The sequence below is a fragment of the Danio rerio genome, chromosome 13 (genome assembly GCF_052040795.2).
Source record: "Danio rerio strain M-AB ecotype USA chromosome 13, GRCz13ab, whole genome shotgun sequence".
Lineage (NCBI taxonomy): Eukaryota > Metazoa > Chordata > Actinopteri > Cypriniformes > Danionidae > Danio > Danio rerio.
In genome coordinates, this window is record NC_141033.1 from 14895784 (window position 1) to 14914818 (window position 19035).

A 19035-nucleotide genomic window follows, 5' to 3' on the forward strand; every position below is an offset into this window, starting at 1 on the left:
AACCCGCAATATGCTTTAACAATGCAGAACCACAAACTGAACAGTCAAATAAAATAATAATCTAGGCTAAATTAAATTAAAGTTAAATGTTCAGTTTCAGAGAATCCTAAATTAAACTGTTTTCCCATGTTGCGCCGGTCAATCACAATTTAATTCATTTAATCAAATAATTTGAAAGAGCAGGACAGATGTTTAAAAATTTGCATATTCACAACAGCACTGAACATTTACCTCGGTAGAACAAACTCAGTTGGAAGTGTGAGGCAATTGATTATTTATGCCAGCCTATCAGATAAACTTGTTTAATTAAGTTTAGCTGTTCTAAAGAGCGTTTACTCATTTTGATCTTGTTTTAAACAATAGCTATCTAATGGTGATTTTTAGGTGCGAAAAAACCGCCAGTAAAACTAAAGCCAAAAGATTTCTTTACATCTCCCACCATCCAAGTGCATACACACTTTAAAACACACACCTTTTTTGTTGTCATTCTTTCTTGCTTTGTCAATATATCGTAGTGTATACTGTTTAATAATCATTTTAAATTATGTAATAAAAAAATTTAAAAGCGGCATTAATTCGCACCCTCTCATGGTAGGTACGCACAGTGCGTACAGCCGTACACCTGCAGGCGCCACTGTATATATATATATATATATATATATATATATATATATATATATATATATATATATTTATTAAAGTGCCAGGAACAATACATTTAGCTTTCAAAGCTGTTAACTTGTTTGTGTTTCATCCTTTTTTAAATTTCCACTATAGTGGACACCAGGACCATCTTAATGTAATAAATGACTGCATGTTGTAGGAGGTAAAACTGAAACAGAGAGGATTCTTTATAAAATAGTTGAGGGAGACTCTGATTTAGAGTCTGACAAGCAGACAATTAGAGAATTTGAGAATGACAATCAGTTTTAAATAATTTTTATGTTGAGTTTGTTTTGGATTAACATCACTTCTTTTATTTATTTATTTATTTTTTGAGTTCGGCTCTCTTTCAGACTAAACTGTTTCAGGAATTTCAATACAAAAGGTAAAAATGGCTTTTTAGTTTAGTTTTTGTTACATTAATATTAGATTAATATCCTTTTACAGCCATGTACAGTTTTGTTGTCTGAGTGGCGGTCGTTTCGAACTAAAATTGTTCTGTGGTACACTACAGTGGACATGCCGTAAAATTAAAAATAAAACCAAAATGTAAAAGTTCTAAATTGTAGAATTGTTTTAACCCAAAGGATGTTGGAAATCAAAAAAAAAATACATAAATATATATATATATATATATATATTTTTTTTTTTTTTTTTTTTTTTTTTTTTGTGTCTCAGGAGGTTACATTACAAACCACAGGAGAGGGCAAATTCTTCAGCAGGGTAGCACTTCTTCTCATACTTCAGCCTACTCAAAGTTCTGAAAGCATATTATGTCATGCTGCTCCAGGATTGGCCAGCCCAGTCACCAGATATGAACATTATTGAGCATGTCTGGGTAAGATGAAGGAGGGGAGATTGAAGATGAATCCAAAAAAATCTGGGAGTCCTGCAAGAACTCTTTCTTTGCATTTCCAGATGACTTTATTAATACTTTTTTTTTTAATTCATAGCAGAGATATATGGATGCGTGCTCCAAGCTCATGGGAGTCATACACAATATTAATTATTTTCCACTGCATCATGACTTTATATTCTATATTGTAAATTATTTCTGTTAAATGACAAGACTTTTATCCAAGCAAAGTCAGACCTTACTGTATTAATTAAATAATGAAAAATCAAGGCATGATTATATTTTACTTTGGTAAAATAAGTGTAATCTAGAGGCCTTTGCCTTTCATTTAAGCCACGTCTGATACCAAATAATCTACTAGAAGTCAAGTTATTATTTGTTGCCCTCAAAATTTGCATAGGTGACAAGATTTGTCTGGTAGTGTACATGTCTGTCTGCCTCTTTTTGTTGAGTACGATTAAAATTTAACCAATTTTTTTCTACATATTTTTCCACAACGCAACTCATGAGCAAAATATGTAACTGTGTGTGTGGGTGTGTTTGCATGTGTGTTTAAGTTTCAGGCACTGATATGAGCTTTTATGTAGATATCAGAGAACAATGTAACATGTAGCAATGGCACCTTACAAATTATAAACAATAGTAAATACATTATTAAAATATATCTTTATTAATTGACAATTAATTCTGTTATCATACGTTTTGTGGAAAATTAACAACAGCTCAGTCGATCACCCATTCATTCATTCGTTTATTCATTCACGACATCCATATCCATTGCAACGGGAAACTACATTTAATTCTTTTGAATTTAGAATTTTTTTGTCAGCCACTTTTTATGACCGACAAACTTGTGATTACACCCTTGAAATAAAGCACCAGATTCCATTAGGATGACACTTAATGCTAAGCCTGCATCAAATCTGAAGTAGCATTAAATTAAACTTCACTGCCAGGTCAGTCCATGCAAGGGTCTTCCCTAAAGCATAAAAACTGAAACTCACAGTATTGATGGAGGACAGATGTCTTTGAGTTGTAGTGTTGGCAAGGGCTCTTAAGGATGGACAGTAAAAGTCACCGACAGAGAGAACTCAGCATGCATTTGAGGGGAAAATTTCCAAAGTATAGGTCACTTGTATTGGCCATGTGATACAAACAGCTTCACCAGAAAATGCAATGATGGCCACAGAATAGCTGAAAAAAGGACGAAGAAAACCAGAAAGCATGGCAAAAGATGATCCATAGTGTCACAAAGAGTTGGATACAACCGAGCGGTTAACCAATCAATAAAGGCCCATTTTTCCAACTTAGGCAACCTTGCAACACTCTAAGAATAATGAGCCACATATACATGCATAAAGAGATGGCTGAATATATAAATAAATCTCTTATAAAAGTTTGTTTTACAGGAAGGTGATTCACTTACACTTCCACACTGTCTTTTCAGATACTGAGGTGTAAGTTATGATAATTAGTGATGCTTTAAGGCTTATGGTTACCATTACAGTCTGATTTAAACCACACACACACTAACACTTGAGAAAGAAGCATACTGGGAATGTCTTCTCCTCTAGGCTTCCTTGCATTTGCAGAAATATCCGTCTGTTCTCTAGCAGCTTCCTCTCGCTCTTTATCCGTGCACACATTAAATGCACAAGTGTCTGTAATAATAGTTATTCTGTACTGCAGCTATTTAAAGCATGCTGCTTTTAAACTGCATACCTACTAAAGTAACATGCTGGTCTCATCAAGCTGTGGAAAATCTACTCTGTCTTCAAATAAATTGTTTGATTGGGTGTTTCTAAGAAAAAAGTAAACTGCCGCTGCCACAAAAATCTACCTTTAGAGAAAAAAACTTTTCTATTTTAAAGTAAAAGTATGCCTGCTGCACTACATTTATTTTTGGCTAGCCAACAGGAAGCCTCACCATGACGTTGAGTATGAAGACTTAACCTGTTACCAAACCAATTAGCAAAGAAGGATGAATTGCAGCAAACTTTGATTTGCAGCAAAAATGTATATTAATAAATTATAATGAGGAAAATTACTACAGTCCCAAGAAGCACTGCAAATACTATTGTGGTTCAAAGTTAAATGGGCTAAAAAAGTTATTAGAATGATGATGTAAAACTGTACTTTTTCCAGTAATCACACCTTCTTCTTATATTAACAACAGTGTTGCAATAAAGAACAGTTCAGTATTAATTTTAAATCAAAAGTAATTCACAGATTATCTGAAATTATTAATAATATGTTGCTATGGTTACACTAAATTAGTTATGATAAGACATATGAAATAATAAAACATAATTAGCTGTATAAACAATTGACATCTTAACTGTACACAACTTACAGTATACACTCACCAGCCACTTTATTACGTACACTTGTCCAACTGCTTGTTAACGCAAATTTCTAATCAGCCAATCACATGGCAACAACTCAATGCATTTAGACATGTTGACATGGTCAAGATTATCTGCTGCAGTTCAAACAGAGCATAAGAACGGGGAAGAAAAGTATTTTAGAAACTGCTGATCTACTATGATTTTCACGCACAACCATCTATAGGCATTACAGAGAATGGTCCAAAAAAGAGAAAATATCCAGTGAGCAATTTGAGCGATTTGGTTTGAGCTGATAGAAAAGCAACAGTAACTCAAACCATTCGTTACAGCGGAAGTATGCAAAAGAGCATCTCTGAACACACAACATGTCCAACCTTAAGCAGATGTGCTACAGCAGCAGAAGACCACATGGTGCCAGTCCTGTCAGCTAAGAAAAGTAAACTGAGGCTACAAATCACACAGGCTTGACAAAATTGGACAAAAGGAGATTGGAAAAGCACTGTCTGGTATGATGAGTCTCAATTTCTGCAGCGACATTTGTATGGTAGGGTCAGAATTTGGCGTCAACATGGATCCATCCTGCCTTATATCAATGATTCAGGCTGGTGGTTGTGGTGTAATGTTGTAGGGGGTTATATTCTTGGCACACTTTGGGCCGATTAGTACCAGCTCACGATCGTGTCAACGCCACAGTCTTCCTGAGTATTGTTACTGACCATGTCTATCCCTTTAAGACCACAGTGTACCCATCTTCTGATGGCTACTTCCAGCAGCATAACGTCCCATGTCCTAAAACGCGAATCATCTCAGATTGTTTCTTGAACATGACAATGAGTTCACTGTACTCAAAATGTCTCCATAGTCACCAGATCTCAATCCAACAAAGCATCTTTGGGATGTGGTGGAATGGAGGATTTGCATCGTAGATATGCAGCAGACAAATCTGCAGCAGTGATGCCATATGTCAATATGGACCAAAACCTATGAGGGTTATTTCCAGTACTTTGTTGTATCTATGGCACAAAGGATTAAAGCAGTCCTGAAGCCAAAAGTGGGTCCAACCCCGTACTAGTAAAGTGTACCTAATAAATTGGCCGGAGAGTGTATATGAGAGAGGCAAAGAAAGACAGACAAACAGAGCAAGGTCCTAAGAATAAACTAGATCAATAGCCAGAGAGAAAATCGGCTTGAGCAATAACTACAATACTTTTGTCTCGTCTTTGACCATGTGACCAAGAATCAAATCTGAAACACTCAAATTGACCAATCAGCAGTTTAGAGCCACTCCAAGGTTTTCTATAACCATGAGGTCCTTGGTACTATAGAAGTACTATAAACTAGGCTAGTGTTTCTCTACCACATTCTAGGAGGACCACCAGCACTGCATGTTTTGGATGTCTCCTTTATCTGTCACACCCATTACAGGTCTTTCAGTGTCTGTTAATCATCTGATAATCTGAACCAGGTGTGCTTGGTTAAGGAGATGGGAAATGTGCAGAGCTGGGGCCTCAGGTATCAACACTGCGTGTGCACAAAAACTTTGCGTACGCCAGGTTTCACACTCAAGTTTGGATTTACTAACGATGAAATAAACGTGGGAATGTGCTCTGATCCACGCAAACTTAATGCCTGGCGTACATGCATTTCTTGTGTGTGTCTGTTTTATTTCCTTTGACGACTCCTAGAGGCAGTTGTGTTAAATTTCCCAATACAAAGTGTCTTTGAGCTGTGCAATGGTAGCTGAATGAAACGTGTTCATCCGCATGTCTAACAGGTATATAAGGTTTCCATACCATGAAATTGACCAGCCAAACATTAAGTCGCAATTTGCAGCAGTCGCCGGTTTACCCAATGTAATTGGAGCGATGTAAAGCACACACATTGCTATAAAGGCGCCATCTGAAGACGAATATGCATATGTGAATCAGAAACATTTTCATTCAATAAACATGCAAATATACTTGTCTTCCTCATAAGAAAGAGCAGGCAAACTCTGATATGTAGCGGGTTAAAAAAAGAAGAATGAGTTCATCAGACGCTGGATTCCAACCGAGTTCATGCTCGAACGTGTCAAAACATGTTGCCATGCGTTTTACAAGCTACGCCATTCACGCTGTTAAAGACTCCACAAAATTTTACACCTATACATCGCACTTTCTTTTTTTTTTAATCCACTCAGTGCGATGTTCAGACCCAACTGTGTTAACCACATCAGCTAAACTCTCCCACTCTATTTTTTTCTTTTGTTATAAGTTCCAGAGGACAAACTTGCAAATAACACCGTTTTTCTCTACCTCCGAAAGCAGCACCTCAAATTCACATTCAGTTCAAAGTTTCTCTTTTTGCTTGCTTTTGCCATTTCTTTTTTGTTGGGTTTTGCCAAAGTATAGTCATTAGCATATTCATATGGGGGAGAAGGCAGGGAGGGGTTTTGCGCTCGTGCATTTTGCATTTACATTTACATTTAGTCATTTAGCAGACGCTTTTATCCAAAGCGACTTACAAATGAGGACAAGGAAGCAATTTACACAACCAAGAGCAACAATGAATAAGTGCTATAAGCAAGTTTCAGGTCTGTAAAGTCGAAGAAGGGAAGTATTAGTAGTATTAGTATTTTTTATTTTTATTTTTTTTTTGTACAGTTAGTGTGATATTCAGTGAGGCGATCACAGATTAGGAAGTGTAGTGGAGACTAAATAGTTGAGTTTTTAGTCGTTTCTTGAAAGTAGCGAGTGACTCTGCTGTTCTGATGCAGTTAGGGAGTTCATTCCACCAACTGGGCAGATTGAGCGTGAGCGTTCGCGAAAGTGATTTCTTCCCCCTTTGGGATGGAACCACGAGGCGACGTTCATTCACAGAACGCAAGTTTCTGGAGGGCACATAGATCTGCAGAAGCGAGAGCAGATAAGAAGGAGCAAGGCCAGAAGTCACTTTGTAGGCAAACATCAGAGCTTTGAATTTGATGCGAGCAGCAACTGGCAGCCAGTGCAAACGGAGTAGCAGCGGAGTGACATGTGCTCGTTTAGGTTCATTGAAGACCACTCGTGCTGCTGCATTCTGGAGCAGTTGAAGAGGCTTGATAGAGTTAGCTAGAAGCCCAGCTAGTAGAGAGTTACAGTAATCCAGTTTGGAGAGAACAAGAGCTTGAACAAGGAGTTGAGCTGCATGTTCAGATAAGAAGGGTCGGATCTTTCTGATGTTATAGAGTGTGAATCTGCACGATCGAGCAGTTCTAGAGATGTGGTCAGAGAAGTTTAGTTGGTCATCAATCGTTACTCCAAGGCTTTTCACCATTTTGGATGCAGCAATGGTTGCCCCGTCCATCTGGATTGAAAAGTTATGGTGTAGAGTCGAGTTGGCAGAAACTACAAGCATTTCTGTTTTTGCGAGGTTCAGCTGAAGATGATGATCTTTCATCCAGTGTGAAATATCCAACAGGCAGGCTGAGATGCGAGCTGGAGCCGAGGGATCATCAGGATGAAAAGAGAGGTATAGCTGGGTATCATCAGCATAGCAGTGGTAGGAGAATCCATGTCTCTGGATGACTGGTCCTAGAGATGATGTGTAGATGGAGAAGAGAAGTGGTCCAAGAACAGAGCCTTGAGGTACCCCAGTGTTTAGATGCTGTAGGTTGGACACCTCACTCCTCCAAGACACCCTGAATGATCTGTCAGTGAGGTAAGATCTGAACCATTGTATAACAGTGCCCGCAACGCCCAGTGACTCGAGCGTAGATAGCAGGATCTGGTGGTTGACAGTGTCAAAAGCAGCTGACAAGTCCAGCAAAATGAGGACTGATGATTTAGAGTCTGCTTTAGCCAGTCTGAGATCCTCCACGACCGAGAGCAGGGCAGTCTCAGTTGAGTGGCCTATCTTAAAGCCGGATTGCTTGTTGTCCAAGAGATTGTTTTGAGTAAGAAAGTCCAGGACTTGATTGAACACTACTTTCTCCAGAATCTTGGCCATGAATGGAAGCAGGGATACTGGTCTGTAGTTTTCAAGTAGCGTATGGTCCAGGTTGGGTTTCTTTAGCAGTGGGGTTACCCTAGCCTGCTTAAATGAAGTGGGGAATAAACCAGAGTCAAGAGATGTGTTAATTATGTGAGTCAGTGTTGGTATGACTGCAGGAGAGATGGCTTGCAAGAGATGAGAGGGAATGGGATCGAGTGGACAGGTGGTTGCATGGCTAGATAGCACCAGTTTGGACACCTCAGACTCAGAGAGCTGAGAAAAAGAGGTGAGTGTGTGTGTGGTGTTGGTGTACCTTGCGTGTTTGTTGTAGGTGCAGCAAATTGAGCGCTGATTTTTGCAGTTTTGGTGCAAAAGAATGTAGCAAAGTCATCAGTAGTAAGTGTGGAGGATGCGGGTGGAGGAGGATAGAGGAGGGAGGAAAATGTTTTTAAAAGTAGGCGAGGATTAGTGGCATTGTTGATTTTCAGACGGTAATATGTCTGCTTTACCGAAGTAACCTCAGCTGAGAAAGAGGACAGAAGAGTTTGGTATGTTAAGAGCTGTGCAGGATTTTTAGTTTTCCGCCAAATTCTTTCTGCAGCTCGAAGTTTTGAGCGATGCTCACGGAGAGCATCCGAGAGCCAGGGTGCTGGAGGACTGGCACGGGCTGGCCTGGATGCAAGAGGACATAATTGGTCTAGACATGATGCTAGTGTGGAGCAGAGTGTATCAGTGGCACTGTTCGAATCAAGTGCAGAGAGTTTGCAAGATGGAGGAAGAGAGTCTGAAACAATGGTGGATAGTCTATTGGGTGAAAGAGATCGTAGGTTTCTGCGAAAGGTAACCAGTGTTGGAGTGTGTGGCGGCTCAGGAGTAATGTGGATGTTGAGAGACAGAAGGAAATGATCCAATATTTGTAGTGGAGTTACTATTGTTTGATCAGTGAAGCAGTGTCGTGTGTAAATAAGGTCTAGCTGATTACCTGATTTGTGGGTAGCAGAGGTAGGTGCTCTTTTTAGGTCAAAAGAGGCAAGCAGAGTCTGAAAGTCTGCAGCTTGCGGTTTGTCAACGTAAATGTTGAAGTCACCTAGCACCAACAAGGGAGTGTCAATATTAGAAAAAGATGAGAGAAGAACATCCAGTTCATCTAAGAAGTGACCTAATTTACCTGGTGGGCGGTAGATGACAACCACATTTAAGTAGAAGGGGTGGATAATGGTGACTGCATGGAATTCAAAGGAGCTGATTGTTGGCAGGGACGGTCTCAGAGTAAATTTTCATTCTTTGGAAATCAGTAGTCCAGTCCCACCCCCTCTCCCTGTCTGACGAGGAGTGTGGGAAAAAGAGAAATTAGCAGAAAGAGTAGCATGTGTAGCAGTGTCCTCCGGCCTCAACCAGGTCTCAGTTAGAGCCATGAGATTATAGTCAGAATATGTAGCTATGGAGGTAATAAAATCTGCCTTGTTAACAGCTGATTGACAGTTCCAGAGGCCCATGGAGAGAGAGAGTTGTGAAATAGCAGATACATGTATTGAACAAAGGTTGTGAGGATTACGCCTGCAGCGTACCTCCCGTGTTTTGCGAGTGTTAGTAACAACAGGAATTAGAAGACACATAATAAAAGTGCACTGACAACAAAAGATAAAGTAAAAAAAAAGAAAGTACTCAAGTGCTTTGTCGGTGTCTTTGCTCGGTGGAGTCGCGCAGGTAGAGTCGATGGTCTTTACACTCGTCGGTCTTCACACGAGGCTGCCGCGACCGCTGCCGCGGTAAACTAGTTGTTTATATAACCCCAAAGCACTAACGTTAGCTGATTGAATTCAGCTGGACACGCCTCCCGAGTCAAAACAAGGGCCGAAACTGAGGCGGACGACGCGAAACCGACCGCGTTCGCTTCACAAGCTCTTATAGTAACCAAGGAAACAGTGGCTAAACACTCGTAGTATTATACACAACTGAAAGCAAGTTTAAATGTCCTACAACTTTACACAAACAGCTGAAAACAAGTCCTCAAACCATGCACAACAACTGAAACAAGTCTTAAATGTACTTACAGGCTGCTGGTCTCGATGTTAAAGTGCTTCTCCTGCCGACTAAGCTAGCGTGCTCACTATATAGTGGTTACCTGGCGTTTGGACACGCCTCCCGAGTCAAAACAAGGGCCGAAACTGAGGCGGACGACGCGAAACCGACCGCGTTCGCTACACAAGCTCTTATAGTAACCAAGGAAACAGTGGCTAAACACTCGTAGTATTATACACAACTGAAAGCAAGTTTAAATGTCCTACAACTTTACACAAACAGCTGAAAACAAGTCCTCAAACCATGCACAACAACTGAAACAAGTCTTAAATGTACTTACAGGCTGCTGGTCTCGATGTTAAAGTGCTTCTCCTGCCGACTAAGCTAGCGTGCTCACTATATAGTGGTTACCTGGCGTTTGGACACGCCTCCCGAGTCAAAACAAGGGCCGAAACTGAGGCGGACGACGCGAAACCGACCGCGTTCGCTACACAAGCTCTTATAGTAACCAAGGAAACAGTGGCTAAACACTCGTAGTATTATACACAACTGAAAGCAAGTTTAAATGTCCTACAACTTTACACAAACAGCTGAAAACAAGTCCTCAAACCATACACAACAACTGAAACAAGTCTTAAATGTACTTACAGGCTCAGTTTCACGTTCATTCTGATGTACAAAGAGAATATGCATGGGATTTGGCGTACACAGTGTTTCATACATCTGATTTTTTTACTGCGTACGCACATTTACAGCTTTGTGTGTACGCAATGTTTTAGTATGATTTCAACGCAAGTCTTCGTACATGAGGCCCCTGATTGTTCTACAGGAGCATGATTGAGAAACACTGCACTTGGCAATACAGAAACAAAATATAATATTAATATATAGTAGTTTGAGAGCAATTGGGGACCAACTCAATTGTCATCCATATTGGGAGTGGGCGGAGCTAAAAAGCTCTTTGCTTCCAGCTACTCTGATTGGTGGGTATTTCTGCACAACCATGAGCAATGTGGGTTTTCTACACAATTCTGCAATTACGATTTTAAAAATACATTGACTTAATGCTAAGAGACAAGATCAACAAATGCATGAACAATCAATTAACAATCTCAGAGATCAAAGCACCTCTGTCTTTAAAGCTTTTCCAGTTATTGTTAAAAATCAATTTCCCTGTGGAGAAAATGGATGAGTTTGTACTTCTGATTCCCGACTGTTTGGTTCTGTTGATGTTTGTGTCTTAACCAGGGAGTTGATAAATGGTTTGTGGACTGCACAAATTCACATTTTATCAGTGTGCAGCTTATAATCAATCACAAATTTACATCAATTACTTTTACCTTGAGAGGCTTTTATATTATAACATCGACCAGCTTGATCCAATATGATCTTCTACACTATTCTTCAAGCTAGACACCCCACTATCTATGGCTACCCCTCCACGAGGAAAGAAATCTTCATAGTGGTGTGAAATCAAAATAGAATGTTAGCAATAATCTGTGTTAAATGTTAGAAATTAATTTGATGAACTCCATGGCTCGCCTTGGATATTCAGCGCGTGGAATATTTAGCATGGTAATTAATGCCTTCTGATGCTCCTCTATCTCCCCTCGGAGCAATGGTAAAGAGTGTCTGATGGAGTAACAAGAGCTTCATATCTAAAATTCCTTCATGCTATTCAGCTTTTTGACATGCTTTCCTTGCTTCGCATATGAGGAAGTGATGAGAATGTTTTATTAGGTTTGATACTAAATGAATCTTGAAGCATATAAACAGATGATGCCCTGAACCTGACCAATGACCACCAGCTGCATATTGCACACTAATTAAGAGCTGACTAATATCACCTAGTAAAATCTGATTAGCTAATGCTATGCAGCTCCTAGGAGGTGCAGAGCTATTATGATTATATACTTGATGTGTAATATTTTAAAGAGTCAACTTGATGGAATGGATGGAATCTAACTATTCAATACACTAGAAATTACTTTAAAAAAATAAATAAATAAAAAATACAACATTGTAAATGTGATAAATAGGTGCAGAATTAAATTAGTTTCAGTGCAAATGTATGCAAACATGCAAGTGTTAGATTTGTATTTTACATATTGATACCTTTCTACTGTTTAAATGAGATCCTGTCGGAAATTCAAATCCTATAAAGTATTTCACACATTTTTATGCTGCGCAACTGTTGATCTACAAAGAGCTTTAAAATGATGAGATTGTCATTGAAAGTTTCAGCTTTTAGGTGTGAAAAACATAAATGCAGATGTGAAAAATGCATTAATTTGTCTTGTAAGGTTTTATAAAGGACAACAATAATCATAATTTCTTAAAGCCTCTATACTGTTTTTGAATCCTATTATACACATGAAAATGCATTTAAGACTAGAAATGCCTGTGATTGGCCGAATTATAATTATTAAGTTATGATATAAACTTGATGTCACTTAAATAATAGACTTACTGTTGTGGTGTACTTTTGTTCAGATAAATACGTTTCAAACAATCTTTACACTGTAAAACATGATGGCTCCATTTGTCACAGTTCCCTCTGTGCCATCAATTCCCAACACATCGCCAGCCCACTAATAATCATCAGAGTTCTAATGACCAACTCCTGTAGCTGTACCTGTAGCAATGGGATATAACGACAGCGGTTCTAACTGTACTTTTGCAGAATGACTAAAAATGATCCCTATGATAGTGAAAAACTGTACATTACTGGTCAAACCATCCTTTTGCAATCTTACCAAAAACAGAAATAAGGGTCAGCATCTGGTCTTGTATTTACATGCCCGACTCCTTACCTGCTTATCTGTTGTCCTGTCCAGTCTGGCTGCCAGCTTCCTGCCATGCAGATCTTCACTCTACCTGCAAAAGAAAGAGACTTTCATTAGTTTTCTTAAGTAGTTTTTTTTTTTTTTTTTAATGTTTTTAGCAGTTGATAACTCAATGGATACGATAACTCTGAGGGCTTAGATAATCTATTATAAAAAAGCAGTTTGAATCATTTAATGATTACACCCTTGCCACACAGAAACCACATCCATGGTCAACATTCCCTGCCCTTTAACATCAGAACCCATGCAGGTAGATTTTTATCACCTCTCCTCTGCCAAATTATCCAAAAGTTATATCAATATTGTTGCAATGACAGACTATTTGGCCTTTTTGGGAAACTTATTAGCCACTATGCAAAAACTTAACCTTCAACAATTCAAGTGCTTCCACATCCTTCAGATTTCCCGCCATTCAGTCGGAAATGCTGACATAAATAATAAGATGCCTACACCTTGAGGAGATGGTTGCATCTCAGCCCAATTTTTTTACCCCTACAATTGCTAACTTTCCTCTTTCTCGTTCCCTCAGATGTATGTCATTGATTACATCTTGTAATTGTCCACTACAGGTGGAACGTCTGAATAGGTTCAAATGAAACACCCTAAACCCTTAAGGTCTTGGGAACTATGCTTTGTCACCTGTTTCAGCAGGGTGTTTTCACACCTCTACTTTGGAAAATGTTTTGGCGCGTTGCTATTTTGAGAAACTGTAAATAGTCTGTTCTTTAGACCTGAACAAACCCGGCCTTAAGTCCGGTGCAGAGTGCGTTAGTTGTGCGCATCGCTTGCACAATGATTAATACACACATACACACAAGATGTAGAGCAATATGCGAATATCTTTACATATGAAAAATAATTTTAATATTAAAGTGATATATAGGATATAATAAGGATATATATAGGATACAAATATAAAGAATTAAAATATTACAAAACATTATTTTCTAGCCTACATGAATTTAAAAACCACTGCCTTGAAACCTTCATCTCGGGAGGCTTTTTCAGTTCATTCAATTTGCTTTTGTATAATGTTATTATTATTAGCAGTAGTATTTATTATATCCAAATTTATATTTGTTTTATTAACAACAAGCTTAGATTTGGTTTTAGACCATATGGGGCATAGCAGGTGTATTTGAAAATAACTGAGTATTTTGACCACACTTCGTTATTATTGTTCATTTATTCATTTGCTGGAAATTAGAACTGAATTTAGAAATAGTTTTAAACAAATCCTTGCGCTTAAACGAAATTAATTATTTATAGGCTAATTGCATAAAGGTTTTCCTATCCACGAGAGAAAATCGAAAGTGAACTTACTTTACGTCATACAAATAGCAAATGCGCTTATGGCGCGACACAGCTGGCTCCTAAAGGGAATGGGAGATGAGACCCTTATTGGTTTATTCTCAAAACAAACCTATAACTCATTAAGAAAATAAACTCAACCCTTTTAGACCATGTGCCATGGCACAAAACGGATTTTCCCATCCTCATATTAGCACATATGGATTCTGACACTCCCTGAATGCGTTTGCACCCTGCGCCCTCCATTTTGCGCATGGACCGTCAAAATAGAGCCCTGAAAGAGTACTGCTGCTGATAGGAACTAACTTTGCCTCTGAATAAACAAACAAAGACCACTAGTTGCTTACTTACCAAATCTGTAGAGACAGGACAATCAACACAAACTGGATCCATGTCTTTATTAAAAGGAGACTTTTCAGATGAGGAAAGCTCTCGGGTAAACAATGTTCCTTAGACACGTATTTCTATGGCGGCCGCGTACACTGTAATACACATGTGAGTTCAGCTGCGCTCTCATATAGGGAAAATAAAAACAAAACCTTCACTGCAGCAAATTATAAAAGCAAAACTAACTCCAAACAATTCATGTTCTCCCGCTTGGCAACACAACGTAGCGTCTCTCTGCCGCCTGAACACTGCAACTGGTAAAAACTTCTTGGAAGCTATCATGCATGTTAATGAAGTTGCACCACATACATAATAGAGCACGCTGATTGGTTTGAACCAAGTCCCACTCAGAGACGTAATAAGGAACTCCCAGGTACAGACGTCCAGTCTACACGTTAGAATACACAGCAAGATCTCATGGCCGTGACGCAGCTTCAAAAATTTGTTTCAAACCGGAAATACGAATTTCCTTGAAATAACACAAAAACAACCAATTTTCACTTTTTAGTGTAATATATGTGTCCTAATAGTTTTTTTTAGCGCCGTGGGACACATATACGACTGTCAACAGCTCAAAAAATGTGTTTTGGTGTGTCATGTCCCTTTAAGATGGCAAAGGGGATTCCCAGAGGAAACAAGTGAAGAGAAGTTTGCATGTGTGTCAAAAATTGAAGTGGAACGCAGCCCTTTTTTCTGGTGTTGGAGGGCTCAATGGTGAAGTTCGTTCTATGATGCCCCCTAGTTCTCAAACATGCCTCTACAATGAACTGGGCAACCAGTGAGATCATACATTTACGCAGTCAGAGACCTATAAACACATAATCCTGATCAATATATTCATGTACACACTAATTTTGATTCATTAATTGGAATGATTTTAGTTTCGAGTCCTGAAACTTAAATCTAATAGCTATATTTCCATCCAATAAGTAAAAAGAATCATCACTGTCTTATAAACTGGCACCAAATATCAAAAAGAAAAATGAAATTTGCTGTGGTAGAACTGGAGAAGCAGAAGACAAAATACAATGAATATGTGGTGTCTTTTGGAGGTGTGAAACCATACTTTGGGAGATCAGTTGCTTAAGACAGTGCTTGGAATTAAAGAGTTCACACGTGATCGCTGATGCTTGATTAAGTAAAAGCGTATTTGGCATGCTGTCCTGGCAGAGAGCCCTGAGGATCCGGGGTTCCCTCAAGTTTAGTCAGGAGGAAGAGAGGGGAGTCTGAGCTCAGATACGTCTTGATAACTCACCTGCTATTGAAGTAGGAAGGAGTGAAAGGAGTCTGGGTTTTGTCGAAAAAATGAGGACGACCAAGGTAAGGAAGGCAAACTATTTATGTGCATTTGGGTGCATCTGATTGGGGTAAGTGATTTATGATGCAAGACCAGCCGTGGTCAATCATAGGCACATGATCCTCTCAAAATTTGTTTAGAAAACTTAATAATACTGAGCCACTTTCATGATGGACTTTAGCTAAGGGATTTTAGAATGACCAAAACAACATTTCAGATTTTGTGCAAAGTGGTCATTCTATTACGTTGTCTAGTAAGGATATCCTATCCATCACACCCATTTTTTGTCTCAAATTGTCTTTATTGTTATCACTTGACTTCATATGACTTTGTTGATGCGCATTTTGTAAAATCCAAAATTCCATATTCCATATTTTAAATTCCATATTTTATGAACAGTTTCTTCTAAGCAAATAAAAAGTTTATCCTACTCAGTTGTGCACATACTGTGTGTAATATGATTCTGTGCAAGTTGGCATTTCAATTAAGTGTTTTTACGCAATATTCCAAATTGTGTATAAACATAGGTGGATGGAAACATAGCGAATGACCTCTTACAGTTTATGTCAAACAATAAATGTAAACAAATGTAAGCTAAAAAAACAACAACTTTTAAAGTCAATAATACAGTCTGTAAGTGAACTGCACTTGGACAGAATAAAATGCTGTATGTTAGACTTCAGAACAATTGTAAAAAGTCTGTTTATTATCCTAAAGTCTCTGACAGCTTTCTGTGTTTCTGCAGATGATTTAAAGAGCTCCAACTGACATGGGAAGTGACTGCCAAAAGGAAAGCGAACTATAGGGAAATGAAAATACCATGACAGTGATTTTATTCTAGTTAATCGTCCATGAGCGCGAGGAAACAAGGAACTCGCATTAATCTTTAATTCTCTGGCATTGGCCATGAGCACCAGCAAGACGCATACGTCAAGAGAACAGTGTTGCACATGAATAATGCATCAAGAGAGTACATTAATTTCATGCAGGTCCTGGTGTCTGTTTCCAGCTGCACTGAGTGACAATTAAAGGGTTTTTCTGACTCAATGTAATATTTATGCGGTCATGTTGGTGGCTTTTCCAATGTAGTAAATGCTTGTATGAAGTGATTATCTTTCAGGTGGGCACTCACACATTTGTTATCTCTCGTCTCTTCATTATGATAACACATCCTGCCATCCGAAAACCGGACTCGGGAGTGCCTAACGACATAGAACAATAACAATTTAATGAAACAAGTTTCATTAATTTTATTTCCTAAAAATTAATGCGTCCTGTCATCTGAGCTGCACCAGGGAATGCATTACGATATGGAATGATAGCAGTTTAATTCACTTCGTTCCATTTGTTTTGTCTTTTAGAAGAGGTTTAATAACACACAAGCTGTGGGGCGTGAGCAACTAATATAAAGTTTCGAATCTGCACCCAGATGAAGATGTATAGATTTAGATACAGACGTTTTCTGCGCGTGTTGCTGGGAAGCAGAAGGCGAAGCTGTCAGATGTGATTCACTTTCATATCAGAGGCTGGAGAGGCAGGTCGAGTCTGTCATGCCTCTCAGCCGCGCTGATGTTTGATGATGATGATGTTTCTATATGTGAGACTCCTGATGCAGTCCAGCCCTCTGCTGCAGTTTGGATTTCATCCTGTTACAACAGATGTGCAGCCAGTCAGCAGCTCTCATTATACACATGCAAGAGGCTGTGCACGTTTGACGGACTACAAGGATCGAGGGTGTCCTTAACGAAGTACAATGAACCTGTTTCACCTCTTACCTGTGTCATCGTCATTGTGTCCTTGCTTTTTGCTGCATGTGGCCTTCTGGTCTTTAGCCTTCTGTCATCCTCGTTCTCTCAATTGCATACAGCAAGTAAACGTGCATCTCATTGCCAGATTTTGTTTTTCAAGGTTTTTCCACCTCAGCGATGGGCCACACACCTCCCTAAGGCTGTTATGATGCCCGGCATACTGCCACACACACACACATACACACACACAAGGAGGATTACAAATACCATCCTATCCAGTGAACACGCAGCTTAACCCATGGTGTGACTGTGCTGCAAATTTGACAAAAGGAGTTTACGAAGCTTAATATGGGTTACAGGCATTAATAGAGAGGATTAAAGGGATGTTTCACACAAAAGATTTATTCACCCTCATGCTGAAGTGTGAAATGACACGTTGTCAGTTTGAATGTTTGGGAGGATGAGCTGAGATTGCAAGGAAAATTCAGCAAATAAAAACTTCATTCATTCATTTTCCTTTGGCTTAGTCTATTTCAGAGGTCGCCACAGTGGAATGAACTGTCAACTATTCCAGCATATGTTTTATGCAGCGGATGCCCTTCCAGCCACAACCCAGTAATGGGAAATACCCATACACACTCATTCCCATACACACTCCTAGGCCCTGTTTACACTAATATGTTTTAGTTTTAAAATGGCATTTTAGAATAAAAATGATCCAAGTCCACACTGGTGTTTCATCTAGTGCTTCTGGACAGCTCTCTTTCCACACCACCACTGAAAATGCACATCACGTGACCACACACACACAGTCTGGCATGCGTGTATGTGCGCGTCTGAGCTTCAGACAGTCAGAGGGTGTTTTGAGCACACCTCCCTGGGTGAGAGCAGTGCAGATCAGACAGTTCATCAAGGTTCGTCTGACTGGATTTTATCTCACAATAGTTGTTAATAATAATATCTAATTCATCTTGTCTCTATCTCATGGTCTTTTGAATCTATTACTTGTTCTCGGGTAACGTGTTTTGGCTGAGAGCAAGGATAAGTTAATATATAAATATATGTAACCATGTACACTAATTCTGCATATTGAGCGATTGCTTGCCTTAATTTCCTATATTGTATAGTAACTTATACTTTTATGATGGCCATTATTGATTATTAAAACTGATATTCAGCAAAAGAGACATGGTATGTTTCGTATTTTCAATGAAAATGAAAGAAGGCAGTTATGTTATAGGCTCCGTTTTGTTATAAATATGCATACAGTGAAGATGATGGTGATTTGCAGCAATACATTTTTAGTGTCTGTTAAGTTGTTAATATCAAAATGAAAATTCACAGTTTCTTATATCATGTTTTTATTTTAATGTTAAGATAGCCAGGGGGATGCAAATGACGTTATAAAGTACACAGTTTTTACCCGAGTTGTCCTCTAGATTTTGATTTCCAGATCAAACTTGCAAAGTCTGAACTTAAGGAAAGGGTTCAAGACTAAACTTTGTGCACTTAATATTGAGAAAAGCCCCAATCAGATCAAATATCAGCAGCCATGCCTACATTTTAGGTGTCTCGGTTTTCCCCCATCCACACTGAAATGGAGCAG

General features: G+C 38.9%; 1 long non-coding RNA gene across 1 annotated transcript in view; it reads right to left on the minus strand.

The window, feature by feature from the left end:
* LOC147834154 (uncharacterized) overlaps positions 1–15684 on the minus strand; it is a 42943-nt gene extending 27259 nt beyond the window's left edge. Inside the window, exons 1-2 of the long non-coding RNA XR_015505805.1 lie at positions 15640–15684; positions 12654–12717 (exon numbers count right to left, since the gene is read on the minus strand). This is a non-coding gene — a long non-coding RNA (uncharacterized LOC147834154). The remainder of the gene's footprint in view (positions 1–12653; positions 12718–15639) is intronic.
* Positions 15685–19035: the final 3351 nt, after the last annotated feature.